This window comes from Apteryx rowi, unplaced genomic scaffold (genome assembly GCF_003343035.1).
Source record: "Apteryx rowi isolate R43461 unplaced genomic scaffold, aptRow1 scaffold_741, whole genome shotgun sequence".
Lineage (NCBI taxonomy): Eukaryota > Metazoa > Chordata > Aves > Apterygiformes > Apterygidae > Apteryx > Apteryx rowi.
In genome coordinates this window covers 200,824-213,124 of record NW_020451029.1, presented here as the reverse complement: position 1 = coordinate 213,124, position 12,301 = coordinate 200,824, and positions in this window count along the sequence as shown.

Genomic DNA, 12,301 nt, shown 5'->3' with positions numbered 1-12,301 from the left:
AACTCCTTCTCACCCTAAAGTCTGCTCTCAGGTCATCCTTGCATTCAGTGACAGCAATGATGATGGAGTTTTTGTCATGACCATGACAGTCAGCAAAATCTCTGGTCAGCCTGTGTCTGGGCAGAGTTAAATACCACACATCCATTTCTTTCACTGCTGCAGGGGAAGCCCAAACTTACAAACTGTTTTTAATAACCTTACAGTAGACTCTCACTCTCTTTCTTCATCTTTCATGCACATTTCTTCCTTCATAAGGGCATTTTGATACCTTTATAATGTCCTTTTTCTTTTCTTCCATCCATCTCTCCCACTCCTGCAAACAGATCTAACACAGAAAAAGGTTAGAACTGGGTAAGGCTGGGCAGAGTGATGGGCAGGGAGAAGTCACAGATTTGGCAAGATGGGAAACCAAAAATGAATCTTGCTGTAAGTTTTGCATGTCCCCAGCGTAACTACCCATTGGCATTCTTAATGTAAACTATGCCATTTGTTTTTATTCCTATTAGAAAATAATGAATCAAATCCTTTCTGTGTTGGTTATTTGCAGATATTTTGCAAGTAAAGGAAAATGGAGGAAGCCTCTGTGTGTGTGTCTGTGTGGGTGTGTCTGTGTGTCTGTGTGTCTGTGTGTCTGTGTGTCTGTGTGTCTGTATACTCAGTCTACATCCTATTTCTTACTGCAGTTGTATGTAGGAATAAGTGGAAGAGCCAGCTGAATGGAAAACAGGCATCTTCCCTGCTGTTACATACAGCAGCAACTGAAGTCTCAAGCCTTATAGTGTGTGTGTCTAGGCGGCAAAATCTTTAGATGAGGACGTGGATTTTTACTTATGTATGTAAAATATCTGCTATAGCAAACACCATTCCTGATTAAGGATCCTGCATACCACAGATGGCTTCACCAATGACCAAGTGTGTTTCACCTTTATTCTTCCCCAGAAAAGAGCCTCTTGAATCAGTTAGCAAACCCTTGGGAAACAGGAATATCTTCTCCTGAACATTTCTATGCATCAAGTCAAAATGTAAAGTTTGCATACTACACATTTTATCAAATCATTAATAGGAGGATGAGTTACTACTTGCCCACTTGCCTTCAACTGATTTATTTCCTCTATACATGGAAGCTCTTGATGCTGAAGAAGTTTATATTCATACAATTCAGAAATCTGAAATTTAAAATCAAATATATGTCATGAAGAAGAAACAGTGAAGTGAGGTGTAGATTTTTCTCTGTTCTCTTTATACAAGGGTTCTTGATTTGTCAGACCTGTATGTTTCTAGTCCAAAATGACAGAAAGTTTCCCTGTGAGGCCTAGATCTGAAATAGAATGGCACAAAATTTAAAAATGACTCAGGATGTGCCTTTGCAGGCACTGCCATTTTAGTCATGCTTCCCATCAAGGACACAATTCAATTTTCAAAAGATCCTGAAATATTAAGAAACATTAAGTGTCATTTAAGGCACTGGAAAGGTAGCACGTGAAGGCTACTTCAAGGTAAGCCCTCAGTATATTTTGGCCATTTTTTCAGGTTGTGTTTAATTATCAGGAAGTTAGTGGTATTTGGGAAGTACATAAATAAAACTTGATTTTTTTTCGTATTTTCAGAACACTCACTTCTTTGCAATTAGCTAAAGTATGTAGAATATAGCCTGACCTCAAGAGTCTTCTTTTACCATGATGCTGCAGGTAAATATTTCAGTGTGTGTTTGTGTGTATACACCTTCCCTCTCTCTGCCCACAAGCATGTGAAACAGAGGATGAAATTTTGGCTCTAGTTTGAATCATCAGAAAAAATTCCACTGACTCCAGTGAGACCAAGACACTTGCCCACAGCTGTGTGAATCAGTTGCAAGAACTACGAGACAGTTACATCCTTGTCCAGAGACACAGCTACTAATTAGCAACTCTGTCCAGGCCGTAGTACCCTACCTCCTCCATCTGCCATTCCAAGTTTTTCTTGACCTTTGCAGGAGTAGGGCCTGCGTCATCCTTCTGTCTCATCTCAGTCCTTGGAGGTGCAGCTGAGCTCTGAAAACTGTAGGATACAATATCACATGAACAACAATTTAGGTAACCATTCTGGTGTGACGGGAAAACTGGCAAGGTGGAGTGAGAACATTAAAATCGAAATTCAAATTTCGTATTATTTCTTTTGGTTTCTCAACTCTCCCCATGTATGTTTTTTCTTGTTACACAATGTAATTCTAAAATAATTAAATTCAGCCTTTTTATGCAACAGTGACTTAATCCCACTTTCAAACAACAAAAGGTTTTGATGAACTCCCCAAAATATATTTGTACATTTATCTATTTTGTACTCATTCATTATCTGACTTGGCCATTACCTGGATGTACCAAAATATATAGGGAACAACCTTATCTCACATTTATTTTAGCCTAATGGGTAAAAGGAAGTAGACAAAATCTCAGAAAGAAACTGTGCTTTCCTTGTGAGTTCTGAGTGGGTTGGGAAGTACCTGTATTTCTGGTCAGGCCTACTTAACACCAGAAAACATCTATTTTGCAATCTTGTTATGCAAAACACTCTAAAAGACATTTGCTTTCCACTTGTTCTAGAAAAACAGAAATCCAGCTTTGGTTGAATACACTTGGAGAGGCAGCCATATTTGACACAATTATGAGCAAATCTATTCAGATCGTATTTACCTCTCAAACTGTCTGTTTTCACTGAGGAGCTGCTTGTTTTCCCCAAGTAATTTATAAACCATCTTGCTGAGATCTGTCTTCGCACTTTTTAGTTTCTCTGTAGCTAAGGTCAGTTCTGTAAACATTATGTTCCTACAAAAACATTTGCACAGAAAAATCTGTTGTTTTGCACTAAACACTGGGTCACGTCCCTTCTCCTACATAGTCAGAAAGAGATATTCAGCTGGGCTGTATAATTGCCTCTTCCAAATTCTTCATGTCTGACAGACCTCACAATGGATTGTCTCTTATATGTTTAATATCAGTTTCTTCTGGACTTTTGAGACAAACTTGTAGAAAACCAATCCTGATACCAAGTTCTTACAAAGCAAAAGAACACATTTCATGGCAGCGACTGTTACAAACATGCAAAAAAGGCAAACACAGAACTCTTTGGCTGTTTTTTTAATCCATGATAAGTCTAATCTTAATGTTATTATCATAACTGTTGAATTTCTCTCTAATTCCCTTTTTAGACAGGGCATTCAGGCACAAATAGGCTTGAGGCATATCATATAGGATATGTGGGACTTGGCCAGGAAGAGAAATCCTTGTTCAAGGGTTTTGACTGTGAGGATCCCATGAGTATATGGCTGTGTGCCCATGCCCAGAGGGACCTTGAAGGGAAAGGACTGAGATAGTACAGGCAGAGCCTACTCAGCAGTAGGAAGTACTGGGTGAGGCCATGATACTATTCTTGCGATCTTTTCTTGATCCCAAGCACAAAAAGCTTTGCTGCAGTTCTGCACAGGCTTTCAAGGACAAAACAATGTGCATGAAGGGAGCTTTTGGAGGCGTTTCCCTTAGATAGCTCTGTGGCCCTATTTACACAGTGAAAGGATTGAGCTTTTCCTCTGGTATTCACGGCCGGGATGTCAGATATAAAACTGAGGGATAGTTTTTGGACAACTGGCTTTCTGAATGCTGCAACCGCTTGATTGCAGCTGTGAGGGCAGAGAGCAGACCTGTGAGGGTCTAAGGGCAGGACAGGTGGCTGCTTGACCTGAGGGACATGTCCCCACCACGCAGCAGAGCACAGTGCAGAAATCCCTCAGCTAGCTCTGAGCCAGTGAGTACATCTCCAAGGTGGTGTGCAAGAGGTGGGCAAGTAGGTGGGAGGCCAGAACAAATGCAGACATCCGTCTGGCATTTCGCTTGGGCTATGGCAAATCAGTGCATGGAGGCAGCTACATGACTCCCGGCACCGGAGTTCACTTGCCCAGCACTGATGCAGACGGCTTTGCCTGGTGTGCCCCAGGCTGGGGTAGCACAGTCTACTCCAAGAGGGCAAAATACAGGATCACTTTCCAATCCACAGAATAAAGTGAACTGTGTGATTATGTTTACCCCTCAAGTAATCTGCTGTAATTTGAGGAGAGAGGTAAAATCACAAAAGAAAATGGCTAAAAAAGTCCCCCCAAAATCTGTGTTAATAAAACTTTTGACAGTTTCTTCTCTGTATCCCACAGACTATAGGTCCCCTGCGGCCAAATACAGCTATTTAGAGGTCTTGACTGTATTCAGCAGAATTGTGAGTCTGTCCTTCTCAAGCTGACTACTATGAAAACTGTGACATAAACCAATTTTTTACCAGATAGAGCACATTGGAAAAAAACTAAGGAGGATTTACACAACATTGTACACTTAGATGCCACCTCTAAAATGCAGGAAAATGCCCACTTATCCGGGCAACCGTACTTGGCTCCTAGGGAGGGCAACATCCTGCATCCACTCCTCTCTCTAACTAAAAGCAACACTTTTTATCCTGCTTTATGTGTCTTGGGTCTCCTTAATGTGGCCATCCCAGCAGAAAGAGGACCTTAGACTTTAAAGAAGCTTATTCTCTGTATTCCCCTGTAAATACTTGTATTGGGGAAGGGAGGGGAAGTAGTGAAGGGCCAGAGGGCTGTGAGAGATGTTTGCATTGTCACTGCATGGTCTGTTCCGCCAAAATTCACCACTTTGGACCAAGCAAACAGAGACACAAACCAGAAGAACTCACAAAAACAACTGAAGCCTTTTCTACACCTTCACATCGCGTCACCAAGATTTAGTTACGCATCCCAAATAAAAGTGAACCCTACACCTTAGCCAGAAACAAAACACAGCAAAATGGGAAAGAGAGGATGAAAAATCTGATCTAAATGTAAAAGCTATGGTCAGAGAGGGCTGCGCTCCTTGACTCAAGAAGATCAAAGGTTAAGAGCTCTTTTCCAAATACAGTTACAGTTATATCTGCATTTAACTCCCTAAGGTCCTCAGGTAAGGTGAAGTGGTGTAAGATAATAAGTTTTTAGTTAACAGACACTACCCAGAATCTTGCCTTTGTCTTTCTCCAAGAAGGCTCAGTTTTGCTCCCACTCAAGAAAGCACTTTTTAATTAACTGCAGTGGCTAGAGAACAGTGGAGGTGAGCTTTAATTCCTGTGGCCTCCCCATGCTTTCACTGCCATCAGCGTCTCAAGCTGTGGTCACTGCAACACACTGATTGCCACCTTTCTTGGTCAATGGTGTTAGAGCTTTCTTGCAAGACTGGAGCTTTGCAATTATTGCTGCACCCACTATGGCCCATGTGTGCACTGACAATGTTAATGACCCCCAAGTTGATAACTTGGGGTGACTGATAAGATGTGACTGTCCCTTCTGTGGCTTCTGAAGGGCTCAGCCATGCATTTGGCACAGGTAGGTTGAACTTCCAGGATGTCCTTGATTTAAGGCATTTTCCTCCCTTCAGCATCCCACAGGCTCGAACAGAGAGCAGCTGCTGAAGGAGCAGGGCAGGCCAGCGCAAGCCTGTAATATCTGTGCACATGGTCTGCTCGGGCTTCCTGTTTGCTTTCGGTTGCATGAAGATACCCCTTTGAGGAAACAGCAGTGAGCTATGTGGAGAGGCTACTCCTTGCACTGCTCCCTCAGCCCGCGACAAGCAACCGAGCTGGCAGCTCCCATCTTGGACTCTCTGAGGTGCAGGATTTTGCTTCTGGAGTTCACATCCTTTGGCAGCTCACCAAACCCAAACCTACCCAAGCAAGCTGTAAGGCTCATTTATTTTAGCTTGCTAGTTTTCAGTTTCACTGAGAAATCTCTTTCTCCTGATAGTCTTACTCTCAGGTAACAGCCATGTCAGTGGTGCTATTAATTCTCATTGTGAATGGTGTATATAATTTCTGTGTGTTGGTTTTGTTAGTAAAGCAGCTAAGCTCCTGGGGCACAGAGGCGTTCAAGAAATTAATTTTATAATACAGGGCTGCTTCATATTCAGGACCCAGTTCAACAAAGCACTTAAGCAAAGGAATAATAACTGACTTGAATGGGAATATTAGTGCTTAAAGTTAATCATGTGCTTTTAAAAATGGGACTTATATCATGCCAATCAAATCATCAATCTACTCAATTACAAGCTCCAGTTAACAAATATATGTCTTGGTCTTTCTTTCCTCAAAAGGGGAAGTGGATACAGATAGGTCCTTGAAAAATCTATCAGAGATCAGTAGTTAACACAGCAAAGACCAAAACTATGTTGGTTAGCTCCCTGCTAACTCTTACAAATCAGAAAATGCAGTGTTCCAACACTTCAGTGAAAATCACTCAAATGCTCTAATGAACAAAAGGGCTATATATTAAAAAACAAAAAGGGAAGGTTTTCTCCTCCTTTGAGGCAATCTCAGTGGGAATCTGAAAAGTAAGTATTTTTGACATATCCTTAGTACTGAGATTTCTAGGATGCATAAAAAAAGGCCCACCAAAAAATACACCTGAGTGACAGAAATTTAGAAGGATTAATAGGAAGTAGTAGGAAAGGCAGGATGCTAACCACAACATTATGCAGATAGAATTGAAGACAGTGATTAGAAGCAATACATAATTGAAAAGCTGGATATATTCTCACACAGATGTCGGTTGCTATCAGGCGCACAGAAAAACAAAAAACCCTCAGTGCTCTTGCTAACCAGCAAATGCTATTTTACACTGTAGTAATTTTACAACCGTACTTATGCTAACCGCAGAGACACCCTAACCAAAGTAAACTGGTTCCTCAGTGAATTTATAGATTAAGCCATATGCTTCTCCAGGACAAGACTATGATCTCAAAACTTTCAGCTATTTCAACAGAAATTGTGTAATGGATAAATATTGTGATACAGCTGTGGTTGAAATGGCAAGTTACTGGCTCACGGCATCTTTTTTTGTCATGCTATTACTGAGGTCTGTGGTGAACAGCAGAGCTAGGCCATTATTTTTCAGAGACAGCCTCTGAGGAACCAGAGATGGTAAAGGAAGATGTGGTGTTACATGCTAATGTGTGGGATTCAATAACCTGAAACAACTTATTGCTTCAGTTCATGTCTGAACAACTGGAGCTGATATTATTTCCACTAGTCCACAAATGAATTCCTCAGTTTTATTTTAAACATAGGAATGATTTTGTTGTTGTTGCTGTTGTTATTTTAGACTTATCATGTAGTTTGCCTTTGTGTGTCTTTTCATTTTATAGACAGTCTTCTCCATGTCAGCCTCTTAGGGACAGGGTGGTGCAGCGGTGCAGTGCACAGAATTTTTCTTTTGAAGTCCACTGCAGTGACTGCAAAATGGGAACTAGAAAGATGATTATCATGACAATTAGCATGTAGTTTTTATTCTGTAGGTGTGTGATGTGCTAGCACTGAGTATTTATTTTTAGTTCAGACATATAAAACACACATTCAACTATGTTCAGCTATGGATTATAAAACAAGTCTAGCTAAACCAAGACATGTATGCATTCATGCACAGGCTCGCATGTGTGAGCATGTGCACGCACACGGATAGAGAGAAAAAAAATAGTAGTTGTCTAAGATTAAATACTTCAGGCTTTGCACCCACTTCTGGGAAGACCTAGAGAAGATGGGAGCTACATCATCCAGCCTTGCCTGGAAGAAACCATATTTTGGCAATAGAGGGAGCAGGAGTGAAGCCTTGAGACTCTCCCTAACCTCTTTTCTCATAGACAGAATAGTGCAGAGGGTCATTGACTGTAACAGCAATGGTGTAGGAGGTGAGACAAGATGCCTAGGTAATGAGGAGGATGTTGGGTTGGCTCAATTTGAAATAGCAAGTGCTATTTTCTTGATGGAGTTTTATCTTAACTGCCAGCTCAAACTGGGAGCTCTGTGAGGCAGCAATTGTCTCTTAGTAATGTACCAAATGCAGTCAGCGTTATGGGGCGCTCATGCTGAACGCCAGCCCCCGATTGCTTCCATAATGAATTTAATTTTAGCAGCTACTGCTAAAAGAAAGTACATTCAAGTTGAATATTCAGTGTGGTGCATAACTTAATCTAGCTTGACAGAAAGTATTAGCTTGAACTTTCCATTTGTCAGGTCTCCTAGAAATATCACCAGAGCAGCCTGACTGAGGCAAACAAGGAAGCCCTGTGCTGAGACTGTGCATCCCAGACAGATGTGATTAACTCCAGCTTGTTAGGGGCTGTAGTGCCAGCTCTCTCCTGCTCTTAATTCTCCCAATATTTAGCAAATTAGAAAAGCTGTCTCCCAAGTGGGGGAATCCAGCTCTGAAGAAAACTCCAGAGAGACAGAGTTAGCTTTGTTGTGCTCAAATCTCCCCACTCCCTGATTTTTGAGTGCCTGACTTTGCAACCTTGGTGGTGTCATACTCCTTATTTTACATCTTTACTTCCAATTTCTTTTTTTCTGCTTGTGTTCCTTTACATCTTACTGCTGCCACGTTTCTTTGGGTCATCACTGATTCTTTACAGATAATGTACTTCTCCCTGTGAAAGTACACTGGTCTGCAGTTCAGAACAGCTCACAAGACAGTTCCTCCTTCCCCCAGAGAAAGGTGTCGTCTTGTCAACCTTCAGATGTAGAGGGCCTCGCTCAAACAAGGAAAGGTTTTTTGACTGTTCTTTGGTACAAATGTCTGTCCTTTTATGGCAGCTGAATGGTCATTTATATTTTGTTTACCAAAAGCTTTCTTGCTTGTGTGTGAGTAAAAAATCCCACATCTGGTTTCATCACTGCTCTGCATCCCTCATGAGTTTTTAAAGCGCAATTTCATTGTTTATTCAATGGTGATTTTTTTTAAGTCCTCTGTTATTTCCAAGTCTGTTTACTCAGAGAGCAGTCTGCCATGAATGCTCAGAGAGCAGATGCCTGCATCTTGTTTTTCAGCAGCCATAGTGCTTTAAGTACATTCTCTTCTCTTCTATGTGGCTGTAAGGACTTGATTTTCCTATAATATCCTAAGCTAGACTTGGCAACTATGACAATTGCATGCCAGAATCTGAACTGTATTAATAGGGATATTTTTATGTCTTTCTTGGGTTATCTTTTCATCTCAGACAGTTGCCAAAGACATGGACCACTGCTTAACGCTTGGTGCTGAGGGATATGAACCCTCCCAGCAGCCAAGGACTTCTATGTCCAGGAAAGGAAACAAGCAAAAAGTGACTCCATCAAGGAAAGCTTTTGAGTTCCTTGCATTTCCAGTTTGCCTTATAAAGACAAGTCACTCACTTTCACAGCAAAGAGCTGACATGTTGGGAGAAATTCAGGACACCTCTCTTGCTCTGAGCGTTTTCACAATTGCTAGTGTGTCTTTCTTGCATCTAAGTTGCTTCCCTATCCACTCTGACCAAAGAATACAACCATATTTCACTGATAAGCTGCACTGGAAAACCCAGCAGGCAGAAGATAGATTGCTGTTGCCTCAAAACCAGTTCTAACTGCCCATAGGCAAACCTATTTCCAGACTGGGCCATCATAATAACAGAAGCAAATCACGCTTTCTATTTCATTCTCTGCACAACATTGCACAACACAAACAACTGACTTTGTTCTTCACACACCGGCCTCAAGCACAGTTTTTGCAGCAAAAAACATCTCATACTGCACTATGGAAAAGATAAACCCTCCAGACAATTCATCACCAAAGTGGATAACTCAAGGTGTCAGCAGTTGCTCTTGTCCAATGCCTTTTTTGCACTTCTGTCTCGTCATGAACAAGGAAGGTGTAAGAAATATTTGATGATCAGCTCAAACCAACTTTCTAGCAGAAATTATCCACATTTTCCTCTAAGAAGGCAATTCACAGGCTTTTCTGAAGAAGTTCAATAATCTGTTGGGTGTTCAAAAGGTCAAGACATGATCCAGAGATCTTAACAGTTATCATTGTATTGCTAATCTTTGACTCCTAGGAAAAAAGTTGGATAAAATAGTTAAAACTAAGTGCTAACAGCAAGCATCTTCCATGTTTCCTAATACTTCTGCTCAGGTCTACGAACATAGAGAAAAGTTCTACTTGTCACTGAAGACATTTCCTTGTGACAATACGTGTGGGCCACATCTCCATACTTAAAACTCTCCAGTCGCTTTGCAGCCTTCCTCAGTCTAGACCACACTGTGTCGCTGACCTACTTCCATAACATACCTGGAAAGATGTGGGGTGATGTCTCCTTTAAAAGAACAACGTGCAATTTCTGTTTACCAGCTGAGTGTCTCAAAGACTTATCCACTATCCTCCTCCTCTTCATTGCTCAAGGAGATACTTAGTGACAGTGGGGAGATGCCATTTGATCTGCTCTCAGCAACATAACAAGGATATATGTTTATATGTCTCCTATTTTTAGCAGATGCAACCATCACAAGGATGTCATAATGCAAACACAGTAGGAAACAACACTTGGCTGAAGACCAGCTGGCTCAAACCACACTTGTCCAGCAGCACTTTAATGCCTCCAGTGTTTGCTCCTTCAGAATACATTGGACATTTGTTATAGGAGGTTGAGAAGAGTTTTGCATCCTGTGGTGTGGAGTGGCACACAGAATAGATGTCTTGTTGAACCTCTGGACTAAAAGTCCATTAATCTTGTAGCCTGTGAATTCTTGAGAAAGGCCATGATAACTCAGATGGTGACTTCCAAGTTATGATGTTTTTATAATTATAATAACTTTTTTTCAGCCATCTAGGAATTTAGAGAATGGGTTATGGTGTTCTCCTGGTTTTGGCCCTTCAAAGATTGCTACTGTCCAGAGGAAAAAGAGTGAAACAATATTTCTTATCTAAAAGAGTAAGAAAAATACTTACGGGGAGGAGGAAGAAAAGAAAAGAAAGAGGAAACCAGTAGGTGTATTGTTTCTTCCTGTGACAATGGACTATTTTTCACACCTGTCCCCCCACATCCTTTCCCTGTTTTTTTTTTGTTTTTTTTTTGATCCATCCACCTTTACTCCCACACATTGCTATTTTGTAAGACCTTATTTGCACACGGGATAAAAAGACTGGGCAGCAAATAGAAGACAAAAGCCATGAAAGTAAAATGCTTTATTGGCTTTTTTCTCTCTCTTTATGTTTCTTTATTTAGTGTGGCATTCCTTATACAGTTCTGTGGCTTTTCTATAGAAACGACAATATGAATCCAGCAGTATTCCCTTTTAAAAATGAAGGAGGTAGTGGAAGGCTGTCCAGTTTCTGATATAATTTATTGATTGGTTTGATCATGCCATGAGAATAAACTAATTCCAAAAAAACCTTAGGTGAGCAAAACCTGCTTACAACTGTATTTTTCACTTCCTGCATGAGTGATTGTTTTACCATGTCAGGAGTATGGCTATGCCTGCTTCTGCAGAGATCCAGCCTGAAGAATGTGCCATGGCAGGATTGCAAACCCTTGTGATGCAAGCAGTCGCCCAYTGGAGAGGTTCCAGGACGGATTTTGAGGCCCCGTCCTTAGCTTCAGTAATGGCCACCAGGGCCATCAACTTGTCTGGGCCAAAGTACCATGGGCCCAACTCCACAGGACCTGACATTCATCCAAGGTTGCTGGGGGAGCTGGATGATATCATTATGAGGATGCTGTCTGTCATATTTGAAAGGTTGAGGCAATCAGTTATGGAGCAAATCCTTCTGGAAACTGTATCCAGACTGATCAAGGGCAAATCCTTCCTGACCAGCCTGATTATCTTCTATGATGTTATGCCTGGCTCTGTGAATGAAGAGAGAGCAGTGGATGTTGTATACTTTGACTTTAGCAAGGCTGATGACACAACTTTCCACAATTCTCAGCTGATATTAAGGCCAATACTGTTTAATGTCTCTATTAATGACCTGGCTGATGGGAAAGAGCATATCCTCAGCAAATTTGAGGTTGATACTAAATTGGGGCACGTGGCTGATACGATCTAGGACTCCCATTCCTAGCAAAGCCCTGCACCTGGGACAGAATAAACTTGTGTAACAGTATGAGCTGGGCACAGACTGTCTAGAAAGCAGTTTTGCAGAAAAGGACTAGGGTATAGCAGGTTGGAGGAGAGGGCTACCTGTTGGGCAACAAGTTGAACATGAGCCAAGAAYGTGTCCTGGTGGCAAAGGCAGCCAGCGGCGTCCTGGGCTGCATTACCAGTTACTATGCATTACTGCATAGGCAGTAGATCAAAGAAAGTGACTATTGCTGTGCTCAGCAGCTATGAGACCACAATTACTGTGGCCAGTTTGGGGGTTCTCTAGTACAAGAAAGACATGGACATACAGGAGTGAGTACAGTGGAGGGCCACAAAGATGGCCTGGAGGCTGCAGCATGTGATGTACAAAGCAAGA